A 25,175-nucleotide genomic window follows, 5' to 3' on the forward strand; every position below is an offset into this window, starting at 1 on the left:
CAACTTCCTTCGATTCTGAACCTGAGAGGACCTTCCTTAGATTAAGAAGGGAGGCAAGAGGAAAGAAAGTGGTTGATGCTGAGGAAGAAGAGGAATTCTTTGAAACAAACATAGAAGACAACATGGAAAACCATCATGAAGAAGAAGATCACAACCATGGGGGAGGAGGTAGAGCAAATCATGCTGGGGAGGATAGAAGAGTTTTGGGCTCTTACATCAATCCAAACCCAGGCAATTGTGGAAGTAGCATCCAAAAGCCAACAATCCATGCCAACAACTTTGAACTTAAATCAACATTTAACCACCTTCCTAAGAATATGTGACACAGTGAAGTCTAATGGTGTTCATCCTGACGCCTATAGACTGCTCTTATTTCCGTTCTCACTCAGGGACAAGGCAGCCAAATGACTGGAATCTTTCCCAAGGGAAAGCTTGACAACTTGGGAAGACGTGGTGAACAAATTCTTAGCAAGATTTTACCCTCCTCAATGAATCAATAGGCTGAGAGCTGAGGTCCAAACTTTCAGGCAACAAGATGGTGAGACTCTATATGAAGCATGGAAGAGGTTCAAGGACTTAACAAGGAGGTGTCCACCTGACATGTTCAACGAATGGGTGCAGCTGCACATTTTCTATGAAGGGCTCTCTTATGAGTCAAAGAAGGCCGTAGACCATTCATCTGGAGGATCTTTGAACAAGAAGAAGACCATTGAGGAAGCCATAGATGTTATTGAAACAGTAACAGAGAACGACTACTTCTATGCTTCCGAAAGAGGGAACACAAGAGGAGTAATGGAGCTAAACAATGTAGATGCTCTGTTGGCCCAAACAAGCTCATTACCCAGCAGCTGGCTGACCTCACCAAGAAGATGGAGATGAACCAAGTAGCAGCAATCTCCACTTCATCAACAATCCAAGAAGGAGTGAATGAAGAAGCAGAGGGGAGTCAGGAGCAAGCCAACTACATTGGGAATTCACCAAGGAAAAACTATGATCCATACTCCAAAACCTACAACCCTGGATGGAGAAACCACCAAAACTTTGGGTGGGGAAGTGAGCAAGATCAAAACCAAGACCAGAGACGTAACAACTCCAACAACAATGTAGCTCACCAGCAATTCACACAGAGGACGTCTCAACACCCCCACAACAACACTTCTTCATATGCTTATCAAAACCAAAATAGCACATCTGCTCCGAATCACCCATCAATTGATGACAAGCTCTCTAAGATCGAAACCTTAATTGAAGGAGTATGCAGAGACATTCGAGACAGTAAAGCATTCAGAGAAGAAGTGTAGTCCAACATGCAGAATCAAAATGCTGCCATCACGAAACTGGAGACACAAATCAGCTATCTGTTTAAGCAGCTCCCTAACCACAACTTTTGCTTTGATGCCCATTCAAGCAAAAGGGAGGAGTGTCAAGCTATCACACTTAGGAGTGGGAAGAAACTGAAGGAACGTCCCCAAAAACCACAAGAAGAAGGCTCAAATGAAAAGGGAGAAGAGCAAGATAGAGTTCAACCTCCCACGCCAAGTCTGCAGAAAGAAAAAGGGATGCCCCAACTGAACATCTCAAGAGCTCCATATCCCCAGCTATTGAAGAAAAAGGAATATGACAACCAGTTCTTGAGATTTTTGGAAATCTTCAAGAAGCTACAAATCAACATACCCTTTGCTGAAGCCATAGAACAAATGCCACTCTATGCCAAGTTTTTGAAGGAGCTAATGACTAAGAAGAGAAGCTGGAAGAATAATGAGACGGTGATACTAACTGAAGAGTGCAGTGCTATCATTCAGCATAAACTACCTCAGAAACTGAAGGATCCTGGGAGTTTTCAGATCCCTTGTATTATAGGAGAAATCACAGTAGAGAAGGCTCTTTGTGACTTAGGGGCCAGCATCAATTTGATGTCAATAGCTATGATGAGAAAGATGAAAATTGAGGAGGCTAAACCAACAAAAATGGCCCTACAACTGGCAGACCGATCGTTCAAATTTCCTCACGGGATAGTAGAGGATTTGCTAGTAAAAGTGGGAGATTTTATATTTCCAGCATATTTTGTGGTGCTGGACATGCAGGAGGACGCCAAGACCTCCATCATCCTGGGAAGGCCATTCTTGGCCACTACTGGAGCTGTCATTGATGTTCAGAAGGGTGACCTCACACTGAGATTACACAATGAAAAGATGACATTCAATGTGTTCAAGGCCATGAGTTATCCACCAGAACAATTGGGGGAATGCATGAGGTTAGATGCACTTGAGGACGAAGTGCAGGAGAATTTTGAAGAAGAAGAACCTGAAGAGGACGAGAGATTGGTGGAGGAAGAATCTGAATCAAGTGAAGAGGTAGCCGCAGCAGAAATGCATATACCAGATGCACCAAAGGGAGGGAACGAAAAGTCAGAAGCACCCAAACTTGAACTCAAAGCACTGCCACCCACTCTCAAATATGCATATCTAGGAGAAAATGAAAACTACCCAGTGATCATAAATTCATCCCTCAGTCAAGATCAAGAGGACGAGCTACTCAAGGTGTTGTGGGAGCATAAGGATGCCATTGGATGGACCCTTGCTGACTTGAAGGGAATCAGTTCAGCCATATGCATGCATAAAATACTGTTGGAAGATGATGCCAAGCCATCCAATTCAATCCCAAAGAAGGCTGAACCCAATCATGAAGGAAGTAGTACAGAAAGAGGTTATGAAGCTTTGGCAAGGAGGGGTCATATACCCAATTTCGGACAGCCCTTGGGTTAGCCCCATACATGTTGTGCCCAAGAAGGGAGGAATCATTGTGGTCACCAATGAGAAAAACGAGCTCATACCCACAAGGACTGTCACAGGATGGCGGATGTGCATAGACTACAGAAAACTCAATGAGGCTACACGAAAAGACCACTTTCCCCTTCCATTCATGGATCAGATGTTGGAAAGACTTGCAGGGCACGCATATTATTATTTTCTTGACGGTTATCCAGGATATAACCAAATAGCAGTTGATCCGAGAGACCAAGAGAAAACCTCATTTACTTGTCCGTATGGAGTGTTTGCCTATAGGCGCATGCCATTTGGATTGTGTAATGCCCCTGCAACTTTCCAACGCTGCATGCTTTCTATCTTTTCAGATATGATAGAAAAATTCATTGAAGTTTTTATGGATGATTTCTCGGTATTCGGAGATTCTTTTCCTAGTTGCCTACATCACCTCGCCTTGGTATTGAAAAGATGCCAAGAGACCAATTTGGTATTGAACTGGGAAAAATTCCACTTCATGGTGACAGGAGGAATAGTCCTTGGTCACAAGGTCTCTCACCAAGGCATTGAGGTTGATAGAGCTAAAGTAGAACTTATTGAAAAACTACCCCCACCCAGTGATGTCAAGGCAATTAGGAGTTTTTTAGGGCATGCTGGTTTTTACAGAAGGTTCATTAAAGATTTTTCAAAGATAGCCAAGCCCTTAAGCGATCTCCTTGTATCTGATACACCATTTATCTTTGATGAAACATGCATGCTAGCATTTGCACATTTGAAAATGAGGTTATCCTCTGCTCCTATCATTTCCCCACCTGATTGGAACCTACCATTTGAATTGATGTGTGATGCATCTGATTTTGCAGTTGGGGCAGTGTTAGGACAAAGGAAAGATAACCTAGTTCGTGTGATATACTATGCTAGCAAAGTCCTTAATGAAACTCAAAGAAATTATACCACTACTGAAAAGGAGTTGCTAGCAATAGTTTTTGCATTTGACAAATTTAGATCATACCTCATTGGTGCTAAAGTGATTGTTTTTACAGATCAGACAGCACTTAAATATTTGTTTGCCAAGCAAGAATCAAAGCCAAGACTAATAAGGTGGATCTTACTGTTGTAGGAATTTGATATTGAAATCAGAGACAAGAAAGGAGTGGAGAACAAGGTGGCAGATCACCTATCCAGAATCCCTCATGATCAAGGTGGAGAAAATGATACAAATGTGAACGAGCTCTTCCCTAATGAGCAGTTGATGACAGTTCACAAAGTACCATGGTTCGCAGATATTGCAAATTTCAAGGCAACTGGGGCATTACCCCCAGGGATCAATAAACATCAAAAGAGGAAGCTCATGAATGATGCAAAATACTTTGTCTGGGACGAGCCATATCTCTTCAAGAAATGTTCAGATGGAATCCTTAGAAGATGTGTTTCGGAAGAGGAAGGGAGAGAAGTCCTGTGGAACTACCACGGTTCATGTTATGGCGGGCACTTTGGAGGGGACAGAACTGCAGCAAAGGTGTTACAAAGCGGATTCTTTTGGCCCACCCTTTTCAAGGATGCCAAGGAACTAGTAAAAAGCTGCAATGAATGCCAAAGATTTGGAAACCTGCCCAAAAGAAACGCCATGCCACAAAATTTCATCTTGGAACTGGAACTATTTGATGTGTGGGGAATAGATTTCATGGGACCATTCCCAACCTCATATGCAAACAAGTACATCCTGGTAGCAGTGGATTATGTTTCCAAGTGGATAGAGGCTATTGCAACCCCAACTAATGATAACAAGGTAGTCATGAACTTCCTCAGGAAGAATATCTTTAGCCGATTTGGAGTCCCAAGAGCCCTCATCAGTGATGGAGGGAGCCAGTTTTGTAACAAACCACTAGAAGCTCTCCTTCTACGATATGGGGTAAAACACAAAGTAGCCACACCTTACCACCCTTAAACAAGTGGGCAAACTGAGATATCCAACAGAGAACTGAAGAGGATCCTGGAAAAAACTGTGGGTGCATCTAGAAAGGATTGGTCGAAGAAGCTGGATGATGCTCTTTGGGCATACAGAACAGCATTCAAAACTCCACTTGGAATGTCTCCATATTAACTGGTCTATGGGAAGGCTTGTCACTTACCACTGGAGCTGGAACACAAAGCTCTCTGGGCTATCAAGATACTAAATTTTGACAGCATTGCTGCTGGTGCAAAAAGGATCTTGCAGCTACAAGAGATGGAGAAATTCAGGTCACAAGCCTATGAAAACACTAAGATGTATAAAGAGAAGGCAAAGAGAAAACATGACATGCATCTGGCGCCAAGAAGTTTTGAAAAGGGGCAGCGAGTACTCCTTTACAATTGTAAATTAAGGCTGTTCCCAGGAAAACTCAAGTCAAGGTGGTCCGGACCTTTCTTGGTTACGAAAGTATCACCATATGGCCACATTGAAATCACGGATGAAGGTTCAGAGAGGACTTTTACAGTGAATGGACAAAGACTCAAGCATTATTTGGGCAACATGGGGGAAAGCCCCAGAGTAAAGTACCATCTCAAGTAATTAAGGACTCGTCGAGCTAGCAACGATAAAATAGCGCTCTGTTGGGAGGCAACCCAACCTCAGGTAGTTTCACTTTCATCTTTATTTCAATAAAAATCACAAGTCGTTTCCCCTGTATTGTAAGGAGCTAAGTTTGGTGTTCCACACCAGAACAATCCAAGAGTGATGGTATAATTCTAAGTTTGGTGTTCCACCAAAGGACATTGGTTAGAATTACACTCCACTCCAGAAGAACATTGCTAGCTCCATCCAATCAAGAGAAACCACTTAGATGTAGTTAGACTATAGGTGATCATTGCTTTGTTGACAATAAGATATGGGGTTCTCTGAATATGTGCAATGTTTGCACTGGGCAAGGAACTAAGTTTGGTGTTCACACACCAAATTGAGTTCAAAAAGCACCAGCATACATGCAAGCTAACTATGTCTCAAGTGCTTTGGGAACAAGCAACTTCCAGTCACCTTGCAGGAATCTTATGAGGAAATGGTGCACCTCTACCCAAAGAAGCGAGGCAGCCAAAAACTAGGATGATGACAAAGAGAGAGAGCAACCAGAAATCATCACCCGAAGGTTGTATTGTTACTTAATTCCATTGTACGCAGAATGGTTGAAAGTTGGAAGTCCGAATGCACTTTTGATTTGTGGCTACTTGTAGTTGAATTTTTTTTCTGTCTTTTAAGTTCTGAGTAGGTCTGTGTGCTAGTCTTTATGTCACTGCATCCTTACTTAACTTACTTGTATGCTTGTTCCTTTTGAATTAATGAAGAGAGAATGATTGTTTTTAAAAGACCAGAGTAGAGTTCATAATGTGGAAGTGCATTCATGAATCTTTGGGGTAGTCATAAGTAGCTAAATTGGTTCAACCACAAGGTTAGGAGGACAACTATTTATCCTGAATACTTGACTTTGGATATACCCATGAGACTAAGTAGATGACAAGATCCTAATAAGAGAAAAGGAAAAGAATAATGGAAGTGAAAAACAAAAGAAAAAGAGTAAGCAATAAGGCTAGGCACCAATGGTTTGGACCTTGAGACAAGTGTCTGTGGTGCTCCTGTGTGAGGGATCTACTTGGATGAATAAGCTCTCAGGGGTGCTTTATCACTTGGTAACTTGGGTTAACTAACCCGGGATTATCAGCTGAAAATCCACTATCAAGAGTAACCCTCACTGCAGAGCATTTAGTAACCCAAAGAGGTGCTGGACACCAAGGTCACAAGAAAAGAAAATAAACAAACTATATGCCTGTGGTGTGTATGTATGGGGGAGAGACTTGAGGGAGTAAGTCCTTAGGGGTGCTTCAACACCTAGCACCTTGAACCAACTGGTTCGGGAGTGTTGGCTGAAAACTTATCTTAAAGAGTTGCCCCCTTACAGAGCACTTAGCCTAAATAACACAAATAACCCTTGAGATAACAATAAAAGGATCAATGAATAAAAGTCTCATGGGATATAAACAAAGTAAGTGGTTAGGGACATGATAAAGGTCTGAAAGCCAGTAATGGAATGAACCTAAGTTGCTATGCATGAAACCACCATAAAATCAGTAACATGACTTCCACAAGAATGACTCATTCCTCTGGATATTCCATTCATCATTCTCTTGTTCCAGTACTTGCTTAGGGACAAGCAAACTTTAAGTTTGGTGTTGTGATGCCAGGGCATCTTGGCCAGTTTCACTGACCTTTTCTTTACTGTTTTTAGGTTAGTTTCATGAATTTCCTTAGGAAATAAGCTAGTTTTGGGTAGATATTCACTTACACCTTGACTCAAGCATACATTGTGCATTTTACATTATTTCATGAGGATTTTGCATAAGTTTAGTGACAAATTGTACGTTGCATTGCCCATGACCTGGACTAGAACTTTGATGCACTCTATTGCTTGATTTCAGGACCAAAGGAAGCAAGGAAAGGGAGTAAACTTGCAAGGTTAATGAGAAAAGTGATTGCCAATGACACTCTCATAGCCATCATTGCCCACGTTAAGAGTCACGTTAACTAAGTTAACGTGAACTCTAACATGGAAAAGGGAAGTTGAGCCAACGTTAGTGACACTTAACATTGTCACTAACGTTGGCAAACACTCATGAGTGGCCACGTTAGAGCCCATGTTAACCTAGTTAACGTGGCCTCTAAGTTAAAGGGGGAAGAGAAGCCAACGTTAGTGACATTCAACATTGTCACTAACGTTGGCCTAAGGATGCAACACACCACGTTAACTCCCACGTTAACTTGGTTAATGTGGGAGCTAACGTAAGAAGTGAGAGTTGTCGACAACGTTAGTGACACTCAACATTGTCACTAACATTGGAAGCAACCACACAACCCCCCAAGGAGCCACGTTAACTTCCACGTTAACTTAGTTAACGTGGAAGCTAACGATGAGGAATGAACGATGAGCCAACGTTAGTGACACTCAACATTGTCACTAATGTTGGGATGGCTAAGAATGGCCAAGTTAGAAGCCACGTTAACCTAGTTAACGTGGACTCTAACGTGAGGTCTAGGGGCACATTGGAACGTTAGTGACAATGTTGAGTGTCACTAACGTTCTCAAAGTTTGGCAAGGCCACGTTAGAAGCCACGTTAACCTAGTTAACGTGGAGCTTTAACGTGAAGCAAAAAGGGGCCCATTGGAACGTTAGTGACAATGTTGAGTGTCACTAACGTTCTCGAAGGTTGGCAAGGCCACGTTAACATAGTTAACGTGGGCTCTAACGTGAGGCAAAGGGGTACATTAGAACGTTAGTGAAAATGTTAAGTGTCACTAACGTTCTTGAACTTATACTTTCACTAAATGCTAACACCCCTAACGCCCTAAGCTGAAGTCTCTGCCCACTTAGCACTTTCTCTCTGCAAGTAAAGCCAAGCCCAAATGAAGAAAAGAACTGCTTCAAACTCAAGATCCAAAGGCCCAAGACTTGAAGAGCAAACTAAAAGCTGAGAAGAGTAGTATATATAGGAGTAGCTTTGAATTGTAAAAGGAGTTTTGGAGGCTGGAAAAAGAGAACTACTCTCTGTATTTTACTTTCTCTGCATTTTCTAGTTTTATGATGTATTCTCTATCTTTGCTTTTATTTTCAAGAGCTATGAACAACTAAACCCCTTTCATTGGGTTAGGGAGCTCTGTTGTAATTTGATGGATCAATACTAATTTTCATTATTCTTCTTCTATCTTTTCTCTTGATTTTACTTGAAAGCTTTCGATCTTCATCCAATTGAGTAGTTATCTTGGAAGAGAAGCTATTCAAACTTGGATCTCTTTTGAACCTTGAAAGAGGAATGAAGAGATCAAGCTAGAAATGCTTTCTCATGCTAGACCAAATTGGGTTTGGATGGGTATGTGACTATAACCCTCTCAATTCTTGATTTGGGAAATGCATGTGGTATAATCAGTGACCATACTTCATCTCTTCTCATGAGCAATTGACCAAGGAATTGGCTATTGATCAATATTTGAGAGATTGAATTGCAAGAAATTGTAATTCAATCACTTAAGATTGCCAAGGAGATCAATGAGTGCATTGATTGAGGAAGAGATGAAAATGAACTTGATCCGGAGAATTGCAACATCTTCTAAGCCCAATGAACTCCCCATCTTTGATCTTACCCATTCTCTTTAATTTATGCCATTTACTTTTATGAGCAAATCCCCCATTCCCATTTACAATTCTGCAATTTATTTTCAGTCATTTACTTCCAGTCCTTTAATTCTAGCATTTACTTTTCTGTTATTTACATTCCTGCCATTTTATTTTCTACAACTCTCAACCCAAATTCTGGATTCGCTCAACTAGAACATTCTTCTAATTAAAGTTGCTTGATCAATCAATCCCTATGGGATTCGACCTCACTCTATTGTGAGTTTTTACTTGACGACAAATTCGGTATACTTGCCGAAGGAAGATTTGTTGTGAGACAAGTTTTCTTTCCATCACACACCATAGGAGGGTGATCATAGTGGCAGGTAGCTCCGTCCCGTGAGTACTCAGCATAATAAAGTTGCTTAGGATCTAATGCCATAGCCGAGCCTCATCGTTCAAGTATGCCCGCTTGATTCCCTTAGGCATGGTGGAGTTTTGACCCATGACCCATGGGACAGTCGGGTCAAGGGCTATCCTAGCCTTGACTACATCCCAGTCAAAGATCAAGAAGCGCATGTCCTCCTCAGCCTTTTGATATCCATCTGGCTGATTGGATTTAGGCAGAAGCTTCAGAACATCCTCTATAGCCTCTTCAGTAACCAGAATCTGCTTCCCTCTTAGGTTCACTGCATCTAGGGAAGTTTTGAAGTAATTGCAGTAGAATTCCCTAACCCAAGATGCATTAACCTCAGTCAGGTTTCTCTCCAGGAAGAACCAGCCTCTTTGTTTGATCTGATCAGAGGTGTATTGCTGGAGTTCTTCCGGGATCTTCAGAGTCCTTTCCAGGTACAGGTTCCTGGAGTTTGCAAACACCGAATACTTCAACTCGCAGTATCGGTTGGCAAATTTAATGGGATCAGTAGCAGGGAGTAGTTGGTCAGCCTTCTCCTGCGGGGTAAAGTGTTTCTCCCGCCAGGAGTCATCATGCATGAGGTCCAGTATGGACATGAAGGCTTCTCTTCTTTTTCGTTTGCCAGTTGTTGCCTTTCCTTTTCGTTTTCTTTGGGTGTCAGACATCCTGAAAAATAGAAAACCAAGATATAATAAAAATAGGAAAGCAGGTAGGCAAATAATCGAAAGAAGCATATAATGGCAAAGGAGCATTAGAATAATGAAAAGGAGTTAAGTAAATATGCATTAAGGATTGGATAGGAGTTAAAAGTCCGAAAAAAAAATTCACAATTCAAAATGTAAAAGGATTCATGTTAAGTAGGAAAAACGTCTGTCATGCCTTGGTTAGAATGTTAGAGAGAATAGTGAAAAACCAGAAGAGATGTTTTGAAAGGTAAGTGGGTTAGGAATGAAAAAGAGGTTAGGGAGTTAAAATTAGTGAATTAGTAAAAAGTAGCTTAGAGTAAGTGGCATGAAGAGCATTTCCTAAATAACGAGAATTCACAAATTAAAGCAACAGATAACTCAAATTCAAACAAGGAAGTTAAGGATGAATCAAATGAATATAGCAAAGAGTGGAATTGAATCATCCAAGATGCAATTTATAAACCAGAAAATGAAAAAGAATAAGGAAGCTTGCCCTGTCATTCATGAAATGGTTTGGTAAAAACAGAGTAAAGTAAAGTCCAAGTTTGCCAAAACCAAAATAGGAATGAAAATCAAAACAATTTACAGAAATTTATGGAGCATCCCGGCTAAAATTGGATGTTCCCAGAAAATAAATAGCAATCAGAATAGCTCATATGAATTAAAATATAGCTGCAATTACATAAAGGGAATAAGAACATGGAAAAGCAGTGTAAAAAGCAGCATGAAACAAGAAATTACAGCATATGAATAATACTAATATCACAGCAATAGCAGAATTACGAAAATTAGAAAACAAGAAACATGAACAGCGCAATTAAACAGGCCTAAATCCACTAACCACATCCTAGGCTACCTAACAACCTAGAATCCACTACAACATGCATAACTAACTAGCCTAAATACGAACATAAATAGAAAATTAGAAAATTAACGATGAATGGGAGGAAGGGTGGCGTTCAGCGGAACCTGGAAGGCGTAGGAATGAAAGTGGGGCAGAGAGGAGGCTGGGGGTGGTGGCTGTGGCGGCTGATGCGGCGGTTGAGGGTGGTACGGCGGCGGTGAGGGCTTGCGGAGGCAGGGAAGGTTTGGGGTAGGGTAATGTGGGTAGGGGGAAGGGAAGGAAGGGGGTGTGGGTGGTGGTGGGTGGTGCAGTTGTGACGGCGGCGCGGTGAGGGGGTGACGGCGGCGCGGTGAGGGAGAAGAGGAAAGAAGAAGAAGAAAGAGGGGGAAGGAGGAAGGGGGTGGCGTGGCGGTGGCTTCTGGGTGGTCGTCGGGGGTTGCGGTGGGCGGTGGTGGTAGCTGGAAGTTGTGGGTGGTGGTTGTGGGGAGAAGAGAGGAAGGAGAGGGGGCTGGGGGAGGGGCGCGAATGGGTAGGGTTTCGCGTGGTTGGGGGTTATTAAATTTGAATCCACACGATCGGGTAGGGCATGCGGTCGCGTGGCCGGGGTGAAATGGGAGTCGACGCGATCACGTGGGTGGCGCGATCGCGTGGAATGGGTAAATTATGTATGACGCGGTCGCGTGAGGCATGCGACCGCGTCGCTGGAAATTGTGCTAAATGCACAATTCCAGCGTCGTTTCAGCGCAACTCTCTATCTCCTCTGGGGTGGTGGTGCAATCCATGCGACGCGATCGCATCGCTCACGCTATCGCGTGGGATTGGTGTTGTGCAAGTGACGTGATCGCGTCAGGGACGCGACCGCGTCGGTCGTTTTGTGCGAAACGCACAATGGCCGCACGGTTCCAACCTAACTCTCTAGACGTTGGGGATTTACGCTGATCTCCAGATCACGCGGCCACGTGAATGACGCGGACATGTGGGTAGTGTTTTTCGCAAGTGACACGATCGCATGAGTGGTGTGGTCGCGTCGCGCACCCTTTTTTTTTGGGCAGGTATGCAAGTATGCAGTATGCAATGCGAATGAATAATATTCAGTTTCAATTGAAAAAGGAAATAAAAATAAAAATAAATAACACGAAATAAAGCTGAAAAAGAAACGACCATACCATGGTAGGTTGTCTCCCACCTAGCACTTTTAGTTAAAGTCCTTAAGTTGGACATTGGATGAGCTTCCTGTTATGGTGGCTTGCGCTTAAATTCATCCAGAAATCTCCACCAATGTTTGGAATGCCAATAGCCTCCGGGGTCCCAAACTAGGCATGTGAAGCGTCTGAGCAGCTTCAAACATATTCTCAGGCTCCCGGGGTGACGAATGTCAGAATAGATTCCAGGATCCCAAACCTTGCTTTTAAATCCGCCTTCGTCTTGATTTATATTTTTCCATCCGGGTGGTTTAGAAAGTAGATTTTCACCAAGGTGACCAAACCTTTTCCGAGATCCATTCAATAGATCATGATGCCAATCCGCACACTTCAAGTTGAAGCGTTGAACCTTATTGAACCTTGTGCACCAGCTCTAAGTACGAGCCATTTCCCTCTTACTCTTAAAGCCGCAGAGAGCTCTAAGCTGGCCATCTGTTTCAAGCAAACCATATTCAAGTGGGAAAATAAAGCTAAGGGTTAAGGATTGTACCCACTTGAAGCTTGTATTGGGTGGCAATGGCCTTGGGATAGGTGTTTCTAGTGGTTCTGTAAGTTTTACTTCCTTGTGCTCTTCTGTGAATTTCTTCACATCCTTGCAGACTTCTTCAATGGCATCCAAGTCCTGATCAAAGCCTTCTATGTCTTCCTCGTCACTTAAGTCATAAACGGGAGGTTGAGAGAAATCTACCTCCGCATCGTCTTCGCATTCACTTGGGGAAGATTCCTCGATCTCAGAGAATTCACTTGCTGATGCAAGTTCATTACTAGGAGAACTTGACTCGAGATTATCATCATCAAGGAAACTTGCTTCTTGGAGTGTTCCGTCTAGTTCCTCATAAAAGACTTGCCTTGGGGCTGTGTACTATCCTCCTTAGCATTAATTGTAACATCCTTGATAGAATTCTCCACAACTCTGGATTCCCATGGAGGCTCAGCGTCTCCTAGGTCTTCAACCAACTCTTCTTCTTGGGTAATGACAGCTTCTGCTACTTGTTCCAGTACGAAGTCATGCTCTGTTCTGTCCACTGGAGTTTCTAGTATCTCCTTCATGCTACGCTCATCATTAGATTGTCCACACGGAGTTGTGGGAGGTCCTTGAATGTTCGAACGTCTAGAAGATAATTGACTTATTGCTTGCTCCAGTTGATAAAGGGTTGTTTGAAGTTGATCTACTGTTTCCTTGAGGCGAACCTCCGATTCTCGGGGTGCTAGATTTGGATGTGGTACGTTGGGAAGTGGTGGTGTTTGGGAGTAATTGGATTGGAATCGGGGTAAATGAGGATCGTATGGTGGCGAATGGTGAAAAGAAGCTTGTGAGTGTGGTAGTTCAAAGTTATGTTGAGAGGATGGCCTATAAGCACAGGGTGGGACTTGTTGGTAACTACAAGGTTATCCAGCATGTCTATTTGCTTGGTATGCATTGTAGAATGGTCTTTGTCCATGATATCTTGGAGGGTGTTGTTGCCTAAAGGGTTGATCAGATCCTCTTGGCTCCATCCATCTTTGATTGCTCTGACCTTGATGCATGTTCCTGTTATAACTTTCACTCCTTTCAACAATATTAGAACCAAACTCGAAGCGAGAGGGGTGAGAATTCATAGTAGCTAATGGAAATAAAAAGGGAAAATAAAGACAAATAAACAAGTAAAAGAAAAATATTTACAATAACCAATAATAAGGCACACAATTGCAGTTCCCCGGCAACGGCGCCATTTTGAAAGAACTGGAGATTGATGGTTTAGAAGTTATAGTAAACTCTCGTTGCAAGTATAGTTACTAAACCAAGCAATCAAACTTTCTTACAAACGTTTTGGTTGTCACAAGTAACAAACCCCTAAATAAATTGATAACCGAAGTATTTAAACCTCAGGTCGTCTTCTCAAGGAACTGCAGGGAAGTATGTTTTTATTATCGGTTATGGAGATTGTAAATCGGGGTTTTGAAGATGAGGAGCAAGTAATTTAAATTGCAATGGAAATAAGTAAAAGACTGTAAAGTAAATAAATAACTGTAAAATAAACTTTTGGCAAGGTATGAGAAATTAGAAGTCCTATCCTAGTTATCCTTATCAATGATGATGAAGATTGAATCTTAATTCCACTCAGTTAGTCTTTACTAAAAGTAAAGAAAAGTCAAGTGACTAATTAGTTAGATTCTCAAATCCTAGTTAATCCCTAAGGAAAGATTGGGATTATTGAAGTTCAATTCAATTAGCAAAGATAACAATTATCAATCATGTTTGAGTTTGATAACTCCTGAGTTACTGATTTCTTAACCAAGACCAAAAAGGGAAAAAGTAAATCTACCGAAATAAAAATGTCTTCAGATTGGAAGCAACAGTAATATAAATAAAGGAGAGCAATAATAAACTGAAGTACCTCAAGTAACATTAATTCAAAAGAGTAATCTGTAACATAGAAGAATTCATAAATTAAATTGAAAAGATAAATAAAAAGGAATGCTGAACCTGATAGAAAGAGATAATCCTGAAAGCGATTAAAATCCTAAATCTAAATCCTAAAAGAGAGAGAGAGAGAGAGAACCTCTCCCTCAAAACTACATCTAAATCATGAATAGTAACTAATTGGAGACTCTCCTCTGAATGGATGCATTCCCCCACTTCATAACCTCTGATCTGTGCTTTCTGGACTTGGATTTGGGCCAAAAAGGGCTTCAGAAATCGTTGGAAGCGTTTTCTGTAATTTCTGGTGCGTGGCCTCTGTCACGCTGCCGCGTGGGTCACGCGGTCGCATCAATTGGAGTTTTCCTTGTCATGCGATCGCATCAGGCATGCGTCCGCGTCATATACGTTTCGCTTAAGGCGCGCGATCGCGTCAAGCACGCGGTCGCGTCGCTGTTAATTCGCGCTGGCATGCGGCCGCGTCGTCCATGCGATCGCGTCGCTGCCTGTTTCTTCAAAAACTCCGTTTTATGCTTTCCTTTCAATTTTCTATGTTTCCTTTCCATCCTTTAAGTCATTCCTGCCTTAGAAGATTTGAAATTACTCAACACACGAATCACGGCATCGAATGGTAATAAAGGGAAATTAAAATTATTACTTTTAAAGCATAGGAAACATGTTTTTCACATACATCACATAATAAGGGAGGGAAAGTAAAACCATGCAATTAATATGAATAAGTGAGTGAAGGATTAAATAAATCACTTAAATTAGGCACAGAATATATCATAAAATATGGGTTTATCAGACCACCTATGAGTCGCTGAAGATGATGAGTTTTTGAGCTCCAACCTCTTTAGCCAGCTTCAAACCAGCTAGTAATGCCTCATATTCAGCTTGGTTGTTTGAGGCAAGGAACCCAAATTTGTGGGAAAGTTCGATTTGGGTTCCTTGGTTGCTTTCAATTATCACACCTGCGCCGCATCTATTCTTATTCGAGGAGCCGTCAACGTAGAGATTCCATTCTGTGGGGGTTTCTGGGGTGTCTGTAAATTCTGCAATGAAGTCGGCCAGGTATTGTGATTTGATGGCTGTCTGTGCTTCATATTGAAGGTCGAATTCAGATAACTCTACTGCCCATTGCAAGATTTTTCCCGCTAGGTTTGTTTTCTACAATATCCCTTTTATGGGTTGGTTGGTCCGAACCGTAATGGTGTGGGCTTGGAAATATGGGTGAAGTCGTCGAGATGTTAAGATGAGGGCGTAGGTGAATTTTTTTATTTTTTGGTAGTTCAGCTCAGATCCTTGTAATGCTTTACTGATGAAGTATACGGGTTGTTGCCCATTGTCGTCTTCTCGAACTAATGCTAAGGCTACTGCCCGACTTCCTACCGCGAGGTACGATATGAGTGGTTCTCCTTCTCGTGGCCGAGATAAGATAGGTGGCTATCCTAGGAATCTTTTGAAATCTTGGAAGGCCTGTTTGCACTCCGTTGTCCATTTGAACCTCTTTCCTTTCCTTAGAGTAGCATAGAAGGGGAGATATCTTATCGCTAATCCTGCTAGAAATCTGGACAAGGCTGCCAGTCTTCCATTGAGTTGTTGTACCTCTTTGATGCAAGTCAGGCTTTTCATATCGAGTATGGCCTGACATTTATCCGGATTTGCCTCGATTCCTCTTTGTGTGAGCATAAAACTCAAGAATTTGCCAGCTTCTACGGCGAAGGTGCATTTTGCAGGATTGAGTCGCATGCCATGCCTTCTTATAGTGTCGAATACTTGGGTCAGGTCAAACAATAGCATTTCTTCACTTTGTGTCTTTATTAACATGTCATCCACATAGACTTCCATGATTTTTCCGATGTGATCCATAAAGATCTTATTCATTAATCTCTGATAAGTAGCTCCTGCGTTTTTAAGACCAAAAAGCATGACGATGTAGCAGTAGTTTACTTTTGGGGTTAAGAATGAAGTTTTTTCTTGGTCGGGAGCATACATTGGGATTTGATTGTATCCCAAATATGCGTCCATAAACGAGAGGTATTTATATCCGGAGGAGGCATCTACCAGAGCGTCGATACTTGGGAGTGGATAAGGATCTTTTGGGCAGGCTTTGTTGAGATCAGTGTAGTCGGTGCATATTCGCCACTTCCCATTTGATTTTTTCACCAAGACGACGTTAGCTAGCCATAGTGGGTACTTGACTTCTCTTATGAATCCTGCCTCCAGTAGAGCTTGTACCTGCTCTTCCACAGCTTGGGATCATTCTGGTCTAAGCTTTCTTCGTTTCTGTTGTACTGGTCGAGATCCTGGGTAGACCGCCAGCTTGTGGCACATTAACTTGGGGTCTATTCCTGGCATGTCTGCAGCCTTCCATCCAAAGAGGTTGACATTATCTCGTAAGAACTGTACGAGGGAATCTTTTATATCTCCTTTTAGGATTGTACCGATATTGGTTGTTTTGTCCAGGATGTTTCCGATCTGGACTTTCTCTACTTCACCTTCGGGTTGTGGGCGGAATTCTTCACGCCTCCGAACTCCACCAAGTTCGATTGTGTGGAATTCTTCTCCTCTACCTTTGAGGTTTAGACTATCATTGTAATAGTGGTGCGCCGTCCTCTGGTCTGCTTTTATTGTAGCTATCCCTTCTGCAGTTGGGAACTTCATGCATAGATGTGGAGTCGAGAATACTGCGCCAAGCTGATTTAATGTTGTGCGACCTATTAAGGCATTGTAGGCTGAACTCAAGTCGACCACGATGTAGTCTATCTTGAGTGTTCTTGATTGGTTTCCCTTTCCGAAGGTTTTGTGTAGTGAGATATATCCGAGTGGTTGAACTGGGGTGTCTCCCAGTCTGAACAGGCTGTTCGGATATGCTCTGACTTCTTTTTCTTCCAGGCCGAGCTTGTTGAAGGCAGTTTTGAACAAGATGTCGGCGGAGCTCCTTTGGTCTATCAGTGTGCGGTGGAGATTTGCGTTTGCCAGTATAATAGTGATGACCATGGGATCGTCGTGTCCTGAGATGATACCGGCTGCGTCCTCTTTGGTGAAAGTAATTGCGGGGATGTCGGGTGCTTCCTCCTTCCCCTCGACATGATATACTTCTTTAAGATATCTTTTGCGAGATGATTTGGAGATTCCTCCTCCCGCAAATCCGCCGTGTATCATGTGGACATGTCTTTCGGGTGTACGAGGTGATCGCTCAGTTCGTCCGACATCTTCGTCTCTTCTTCTTTTTCTTTGCTCATCGTCTCGGGTGGCCAGGTACCGATCTAATTTCCCTTCTCATACTAGTTTTTCTATGACATTCTTTAAGTCAAAACATTCGTTGGTAGAATGCCCACAGATTCGATGGTATTCACAATATTCGGTCCGATTTCCTCCTCCTTTTTTGTCTTTGAGTGGTCGAGCTGGGGGTATTTTTTCGGTGTGGCAGACTTCTCTGTAGACATCCACAAGGGACACCCGGAGATGGGTATAATTATGGTATTTTTTGACTTTTTTCCCATGTTGTTCTTCCTTCTTTTTGGACTCTTTATCCTTATCCTAGGAGGGGTAGGTGAATCCAGATTTTGAGGTCTCTCCTAAACGAGAGTTTTCCTCCATGTTGATGTACTTCTCTGCTCGCTCTTGCACTTTGTTTAGAGATGTGGGGTGTTTTTTTTATATAGATTGGCTAAAAGGTCCCTCTTGCAAGCCATTGATGAGGCCCATAATAGCGGCCTCCGTTGGTAGGCTTTGTATATCCAGGCATGTTTTGTTGAATCTTTCCATGTAGTTGCGAAGACTTCCTGATCTCCTTGCTTGATTCCTAATAGACTTGGTGTAACATCCCGCATTTTTGAAAAATCTAAATATAAATAAATTGTGATTTTACCTTATTGAGTTTAAACTTTATAATTTTAGAAATTATTTTATTAGAAATAATTAAATAGATTCGGAGATAATTTCGTTTTAAATCAAGAAAAAGATTCTTAAGTAATTTTATTATAATTAAATATTTTGTAAAATGTTAGTAATTGAAAAATAAGAAAGAATTGTATAATTTAATTCAAGTAATTTTTATTCTAAAAAAAAGTTACGATTTATTTTATTAATTTGATATCTTATTTTATAAATCAATTAAGAATAATTTAATTAGTTTTATTAATATTTTGAGTTAAGTTAATTAATATTTTTGTGTAAATTTTTATAATTGGTTATTTTATATAATTTCAAATTAGAATTCAGTCATGGAAGTGTTATATAATTTAATTTAAGAAAATTGTATTATGATTAAATTATGGTTTATTTTATTAATTTGAGCTCTTAGAGATTAATTTAATAGAAAATGATTAAATTGATTTTTATAAATACTTTGGGTTTAAGTTAATTAAGATTTATGTACAATTTTTACTATAATTAGTTATTTTATATAAATTGGAATTAATGTTTTGGTAATAGGAAAGTAATGAAAAATTATATCGTATAATCTAAATAATGGATATTTTTGGGATTTAAACCGTATTTTATAAAATGTGATTAGTATGCTTATTTTATAATTTAAATTACAAATAATTATTTGAACTCGTTAATAGATAGATAGATAAAATCTTATGCGTTTTAAAATTAATCTTTATAGCATTATATTTAAATTCTAAATTTTTTTCTAACATAAATATTTTGTAAAATTGTTAGATTACTCGTATATATATTTTTCCTAGTCTTATGTTTTTTATTTTATACGTACTGTTAGTATCTAATACATAAACTCCTTGACCAATTACACTAACAAACTTACACTACCACCCATCCTTTCTCCAGAGATCCACGTATTGCTTTATTATGAGCCATTCATCCATAGCTAATGTAAACCACAAATTTCTAAATGAAAATCAGAATTTGATTCAAAAAATTAGAGAAAGAAAGATCGAGAGAGAGCGAGACACAGAGGGAGAAAGGGGGAAAACAAAAACAGAAAGGGTCAAAGGGAGGAATGAAGATCAGAGCTCACGGAAGGAAGAAGGCTTCGATCTCACTATCCTCGTGCACCCGTCGCTGCTACTATTATCAATCGAAGCTATTGCGCGTAGAGAGAAGAAAAGAGCGACGAATAGGGAGACGCGTAGCTGCTGTTGACATTTACTGGAGTTGTCGCGCGTAGAAGAGAGGCTACCGCCGATTCCGTCCAGGATCATCGTCGCCGCCGCTACCATTAACGAAGTCGGCGCCATCGAAGGGGCCACGGGTGGGAGGAACCCTAACTGTCATCGTTACCATCGAACAGGGCAGATAGGGTAGGAGTGACGTGATGAGAGAAGAGAGTCGTTCTGCCACTGATGCACTTGCTAGTGCTGTTGAGGGAGTCCGCCGTCCGAGAAGCATCATCCGCGTTGTTGCTGTGAACTATTTCAGTCCTGCCCTGGTATTGCTCGGTTACCACAGCCTCCTTCATCCTTGTATCTGAATCTGTATTATTCACAACCTATTTTGATTATTGTTATCTCTGCTTGCCGCTTCATTGTTATAGGAAAAATGCCCAAAAATGTTTTTGTTTCGGTCTTGCCACCATTATCGCGATTATTGATGACATCGTTGCTGCAGAGGGTCTTCGATATCACTGTTGCAGTTGCTACCACGAATTAGGAATAAAGGGAATTGCTGTGTTAAATCCTGCGATTACGACATCGAGGTAGGGGGTTTAAAACGATTTCAATTTAAGAATGCCTACAAGGTTTATTGAATAACTGCAAATAGATTTAATAGCTGTGAGTAATTGATTGATTATGTAATTATTGAATTGTGGCTGAAATTGTGATTGGAATGGTTGAGATTGTGATTTGGAATTGTTGCTTTGTGATATTGATTGATTATGTGGATTGGGAATTGCTTGATGACTGATTATTGAGAATTTCTGAATTTTAATGGGTTATGTTGGATTTGTTGCCGTTGAGTTGTTATTTGGTATATTGTAATGTTAATGAACTTGGTCGGTGATTGATTTGGAATTGGTTTTGAGGGGTTTTGAAGGGTTGGATTTTGAATACTAAATAGATTGCTGAAAAACTGATTTTTGAAATTAAAAGGTGACTTTGGAAGTGAATCAGTTATTCAACGATAATCGAAATGATATAAGAGCAAAGGCTGAGTAAAGTATAATAAAAGTTGTTGTTGGGACTCAATTTTGAGAAGTTTGAATTAATTATAGAACTAGTTATGATTTTTCAAAGTTAAAATGTAAAACTTGATTTTCTGCATTATTTTTAAAGGAAGCCGGAAACTTTGAAGAACGATAACTATTTCTGTGATTATCGGAATTGCGTGGGACCAAGTCCGGATTGAGCTTGGGGATATAGGGAACTGGATTGCTGAATTTGAGACTTTTTCACTAAGTTTATGATTTATGATGAATTTTTGAATCATGGATGTCAAAACTGGTTTTTCTGCAGAACGTTTAACGCAGCAGCAACTTGATTCCTCTATTGGAAATTCTGCAGTTTGAATTTTGAAATGGAACCAATTTTAAATAAAACTTTATTCCTATTATTTAAATGCCGTAAAATTTCAGAACAATTGTACTTGTAGTTTTAAAGATATGAATTTTTGAAAGATGATGCATTATGCAGAAAAAGCCAGATTCTGTTTTCTTAAATTAGTAACTTTGGGAGTTTATAACTTTTGATCCTGGATAGATATTGAGATGCAACTAATTGGAGGTGAAAATTAAGTATGTTTAGTATATGTGATTTAAATTTCAGGATTTTCCATGTTTTAATAAGTGAGTTATGGGACTTGGAAGAGGTTGTGTTCAATGATTTGTAAAACAGAATTCTGCAGAAAATTACCTAAGTTTCAAGCTACGTAACTCCTTCATTAAAAATGGTATGACTCTGGAACCAATTTATAAAGAAATTTCGATGAGTTATGTTTAACCACATTAATTTTGAAGGTGGTTGGATTTAATTTGGATTTTATATGAAATTTCAAATGTTGTATGGTGCTGCTGTCTTTTGGATTTAAAATACTGCAGAACAGTCACGGTTTTGCTTATATTCCCGAAGCTAGAGACAACGAAAAATTATGATTTTTGATTTAATAGAAAGTTTAATCCGAGATGGTCGCATGGATTTAAAGTTTGCGTAATTCCGAATTCATTTGATATTTTAAAAACAAAATGGAAATCAGGCTGCCAAGTTGTGTTGGTAATTATTTTGGATATGGAATTTAAGAAATAGATTTTCTATTATCAAATATTTTTGGGAATATATTGCTGTGGCAAATGCTGAAAGAGGCTGATGAATTGTTGAGAAAGAAGGAACCCGTAAAGGTGGATAAGTCCTATTTTTAAAGGAGATTATGTCCAAATTTTATAAAAAATATAAGGACTTGATCAAAATAAATATTTAAGGCTTATTTAATGATAATAACTTCAATGTTTCTTTTGAGAAAAGAATATTTGGTTTATGAGATTGTTGGTATGGGCGTGGGTCCAGTCCCGCTTGTTCAGTGCGTAAACCATTGTGCAGGGATGGTGGTTTTGTCCCGCCTGCAGTGAGGACGGTGGTTTTATCCCGCTCACGTATTGATAAATTGTTCAGCAAGGACGGTGGTGTGATCCCACTTGCATATTATTTTATGTACCCAGTAAGGATGGTGGTTTAATCCCGCTTACTGTGGAGGCAAGGACGGTGGTTTAATCCCGCTTGCGTGTTCCGGGCAAGGATGGTGGTTTAATTCCCGCTTGTCTATGGAACCTACGGATAAGGATGGTGGTCTAATCCCGCTTATCCGAGTCGGGTCTGGCAACATAACCGACGCGTGAGCTCATGGCCAGTAGGACAGGCATGCATTATATGCATCTATGTGACATTGTTTGGGTTTGTATATTGTAATTGGTTTGCCTATGTGAATAATTATGTTTAACTGCTAATTGCTATACTTGATGTAATTGCTCTTGATTGTGTTTGAATCTCTTTACTTGTGGTTGTATCTGATTGGCTGGGTTGTAGTGAATTGGGTGTTGATTGAATTGCTTGGGCCTAAGGCCATGATTGGTTTGTGTTTGAGGTTTAGTAAAGTATGAAAGATTGAGCTGGTTCAGCATAGACTTAATGAACCTATGCTTGGAACAAATTAGTCATTCATACAGTCTAGGAAAACTTTTAAGACGTATATAAAGTAAAATATGGGTTTAGGATTTTGGGTAATTAATTGATGCTTCTAAGAAGGTTTTAGATTTTTGAAAGTTGAGCCATTGGTTTTCAAAAGAAGTTTATATAAGGCGAGCGATGAATACTGCGAATGAAAATAGTTTTCTTTTCAATGTCTCTAAATGAAATTAACTATTTGCGCTTTATTCTTTACTTTCACGGCATTCTCGACCTCTACTGAGAACATGTGGTTTGGTTTTCATCCCCAAATTTTCCACCCTTTCAGCGACAGGTTTGAAGACGCAATTTGAAGCTGCGAGCGATCAGTAGGCTTTCTTTATGGTCTTAATTGCTTTCATAGAGTCCCCTCGCTATTGTCCCTTGAGAGTTTATTTTACATAGAGGGGTAGATTTAGTATATTGTATTTGAGTTTTATTTGGTCTCTTTTGTATAAGAATTATTATCAATAATATTTATGTGATTATTATTATTTGTGAATGTTTGAATTATGACTTTAATGAATAAAAGAACAAAATTTTCTAGAATTTTCTTAAAATTGAAACGCGAACTCGATACAAAGGCTCGATAATTAAGTAGTTAATACTAGAGAAGGTTACGTAATGTTCTTTCTAGTGGAAATACCCTGACTTAAGCAAGGTATTTTACTGGACGGGACGTTACACTTGGGGCGTGCTTAGCCTTATCTTTTTGGATGGAGAACCTGGCCAAAAACTTCTTGGCTAAGTCGTCGAAGCTTGAGATGGACCTAGGAGGTAGGTTGTCGAACCATCTAATTGCTGTCTTTGTTAGAGTAGTCGGAAAGGCTTTGCAGCGAACTACATCTGAGGCATCGGTGAGGTACATTCTACTTCTAAAATTGCTGAGATGATGGCCAGCATCTGTAGTGCCATCATACAGAGTCATGTCGGGAAGTTTAAAGTCTTTTGGGATTTTAGCCTTCATAATCTCTTTGGTGAATGGATCTTGGTCCTTACGGGAGTCGTTTTCGTGACCGGATCGAGTAGTCTTGGTTTTGAGATCGGCTTCGAGTTTTAGGAGCTTGTCCTCTAACTCATGGCATCGTCTAACTTCCCTTCGTAGGTCTCTCTCAGCTTGTCGTTGATGCTCTACCTCCTTTTCGAGTTGCTTCAAGCGATCTTGAAGTGCTTCCATGACTGCTGATAAACCACTATTTTATGGTTTATAATGTGTTTAATTGTGTGACTTTATCATGATCTTTACCCGCTTATTCATATAATTAGCATGCATTTATATTTCCTTACTAAAATTATTACATGATTGAAAACTTGCTTCCTAGACACTTTTAATTATGTATTTTAATTCTCCTTTATTCTATTCGATGCCGTGATCTGTGTGTTAAGTGTTTCAAGCTTTATAGGGCATGAATGAGTTGGAGATTGGAAAGGAAGCTTGCAAAAATGGAAGGAACATAAGAAATTGAGGAGATGACCAACGAGAAGTGATGCGGCCGCATGGCTCACGCGACCGCGCGGAAGAGAGGAAATCGCAGTGACGCGGCCGCACGGCTCACGCAACCGCGCGGATTGGAATAGCACAGGTGACGCGGAGGCGTGGACGACGCGCTCGCATGGCAGGGCAAAACGCCAAATGATGCGTCCGCATGAATGACGCGATCGCGTGACGTGCGCGATCTGCATAATCTGCAGAATTCGCTGGGGGCGATTTTGGGCCCTGTTTTGACCCAATTTTCGGCCCAGAAAAGCAGACTAGAGCCAGAGAACATGCAGAAACCAACAATAACATTCATTCTACACAATTTTAGTTTTTTTAGATCTAGTTTTACTCCTCCTCTAGGTTTTCTCTCTACACATTCATAGTTCTTAGGATTTAAACTTCCATTGCTCTTTGCATTGGGATATTGAGAAGAGTTATTACCTCATCAAGACTTTGTCATTCTAGTTCGTTTTCTTTACTTGGCTTTACTCTTCCATGTCCTTTAATTTACTCAATTTTACTATTGGATTATTTTAGAATTTATTAATACAAGAGTTACTTTTATTTTTAATTGATTTCCTTGAGTTTTATTTATCATGTCTTTCTTTAATTCCCTTTCCTATGTTATGAGTTCTACATTCACAATGAGCGAGTAGTTTCCTAACTTGATGGAGAGTTGATTGAAAGGAACCCTTGAGTTGGAATGCTCAAAAGAGAAATTGTAATTGGGTTTATTGTTGGATTGCTCTCTAGTCACTAACGCCAGTCCTTCCAAGTAAGCGGATTGGGACTTGTGAATAGAAACATCATTCCAACTTGTTTGAGTTTCCCTTACCTAGTAAGGGATAACTAAATAGAACAACCTTCAATTATCAATTAATCTTGAGAGTACTGCAACAAGAATATGGCTTCCAACTAATCTACTCCCAGTCAAGGCTTTCATCTAAATTACTTAATTTCTCCAATTTAATTTCCTGTTTATTCAACTCAAACTCTTTTTGAAAACATCTGATTAATAAAATAGCACACCTTTCTGCAACTCGTTCGGAGACGATCTGGGATTCATACTCCCAGTATTTTAATTTTAATTTTTGTGACAACCCTTCTAAATTGATAAGCGGAAT

The 25,175-nt window shown here is 40.3% G+C and overlaps 1 long non-coding RNA gene and 1 other non-coding gene across 2 annotated transcripts; one reads left to right on the forward strand and one right to left on the reverse strand.

Moving 5' to 3' along the window:
• Positions 1 to 498: 498 nt before the first annotated feature.
• On the reverse strand, positions 499 to 602 carry LOC112768730 (small nucleolar RNA R71). Its single transcript, XR_003186125.1, has one exon. It is a non-coding gene; the product is annotated as a small nucleolar RNA R71 (small nucleolar RNA).
• An 18,621-nt stretch (positions 603 to 19,223) lies between these two features.
• Positions 19,224 to 24,622, forward strand: LOC112766713 (uncharacterized). The gene is made up of 3 exons (XR_003184521.3): positions 19,224 to 19,849; positions 19,955 to 20,116; positions 22,861 to 24,622. It is a non-coding gene; the product is annotated as an uncharacterized lncRNA (long non-coding RNA).
• The last annotated feature ends 553 nt before the right edge of the window (positions 24,623 to 25,175 follow it).

This window comes from Arachis hypogaea, chromosome 17 (assembly GCF_003086295.3).
Source record: "Arachis hypogaea cultivar Tifrunner chromosome 17, arahy.Tifrunner.gnm2.J5K5, whole genome shotgun sequence".
Classification (NCBI taxonomy): Eukaryota; Viridiplantae; Streptophyta; class Magnoliopsida; order Fabales; family Fabaceae; genus Arachis; species Arachis hypogaea.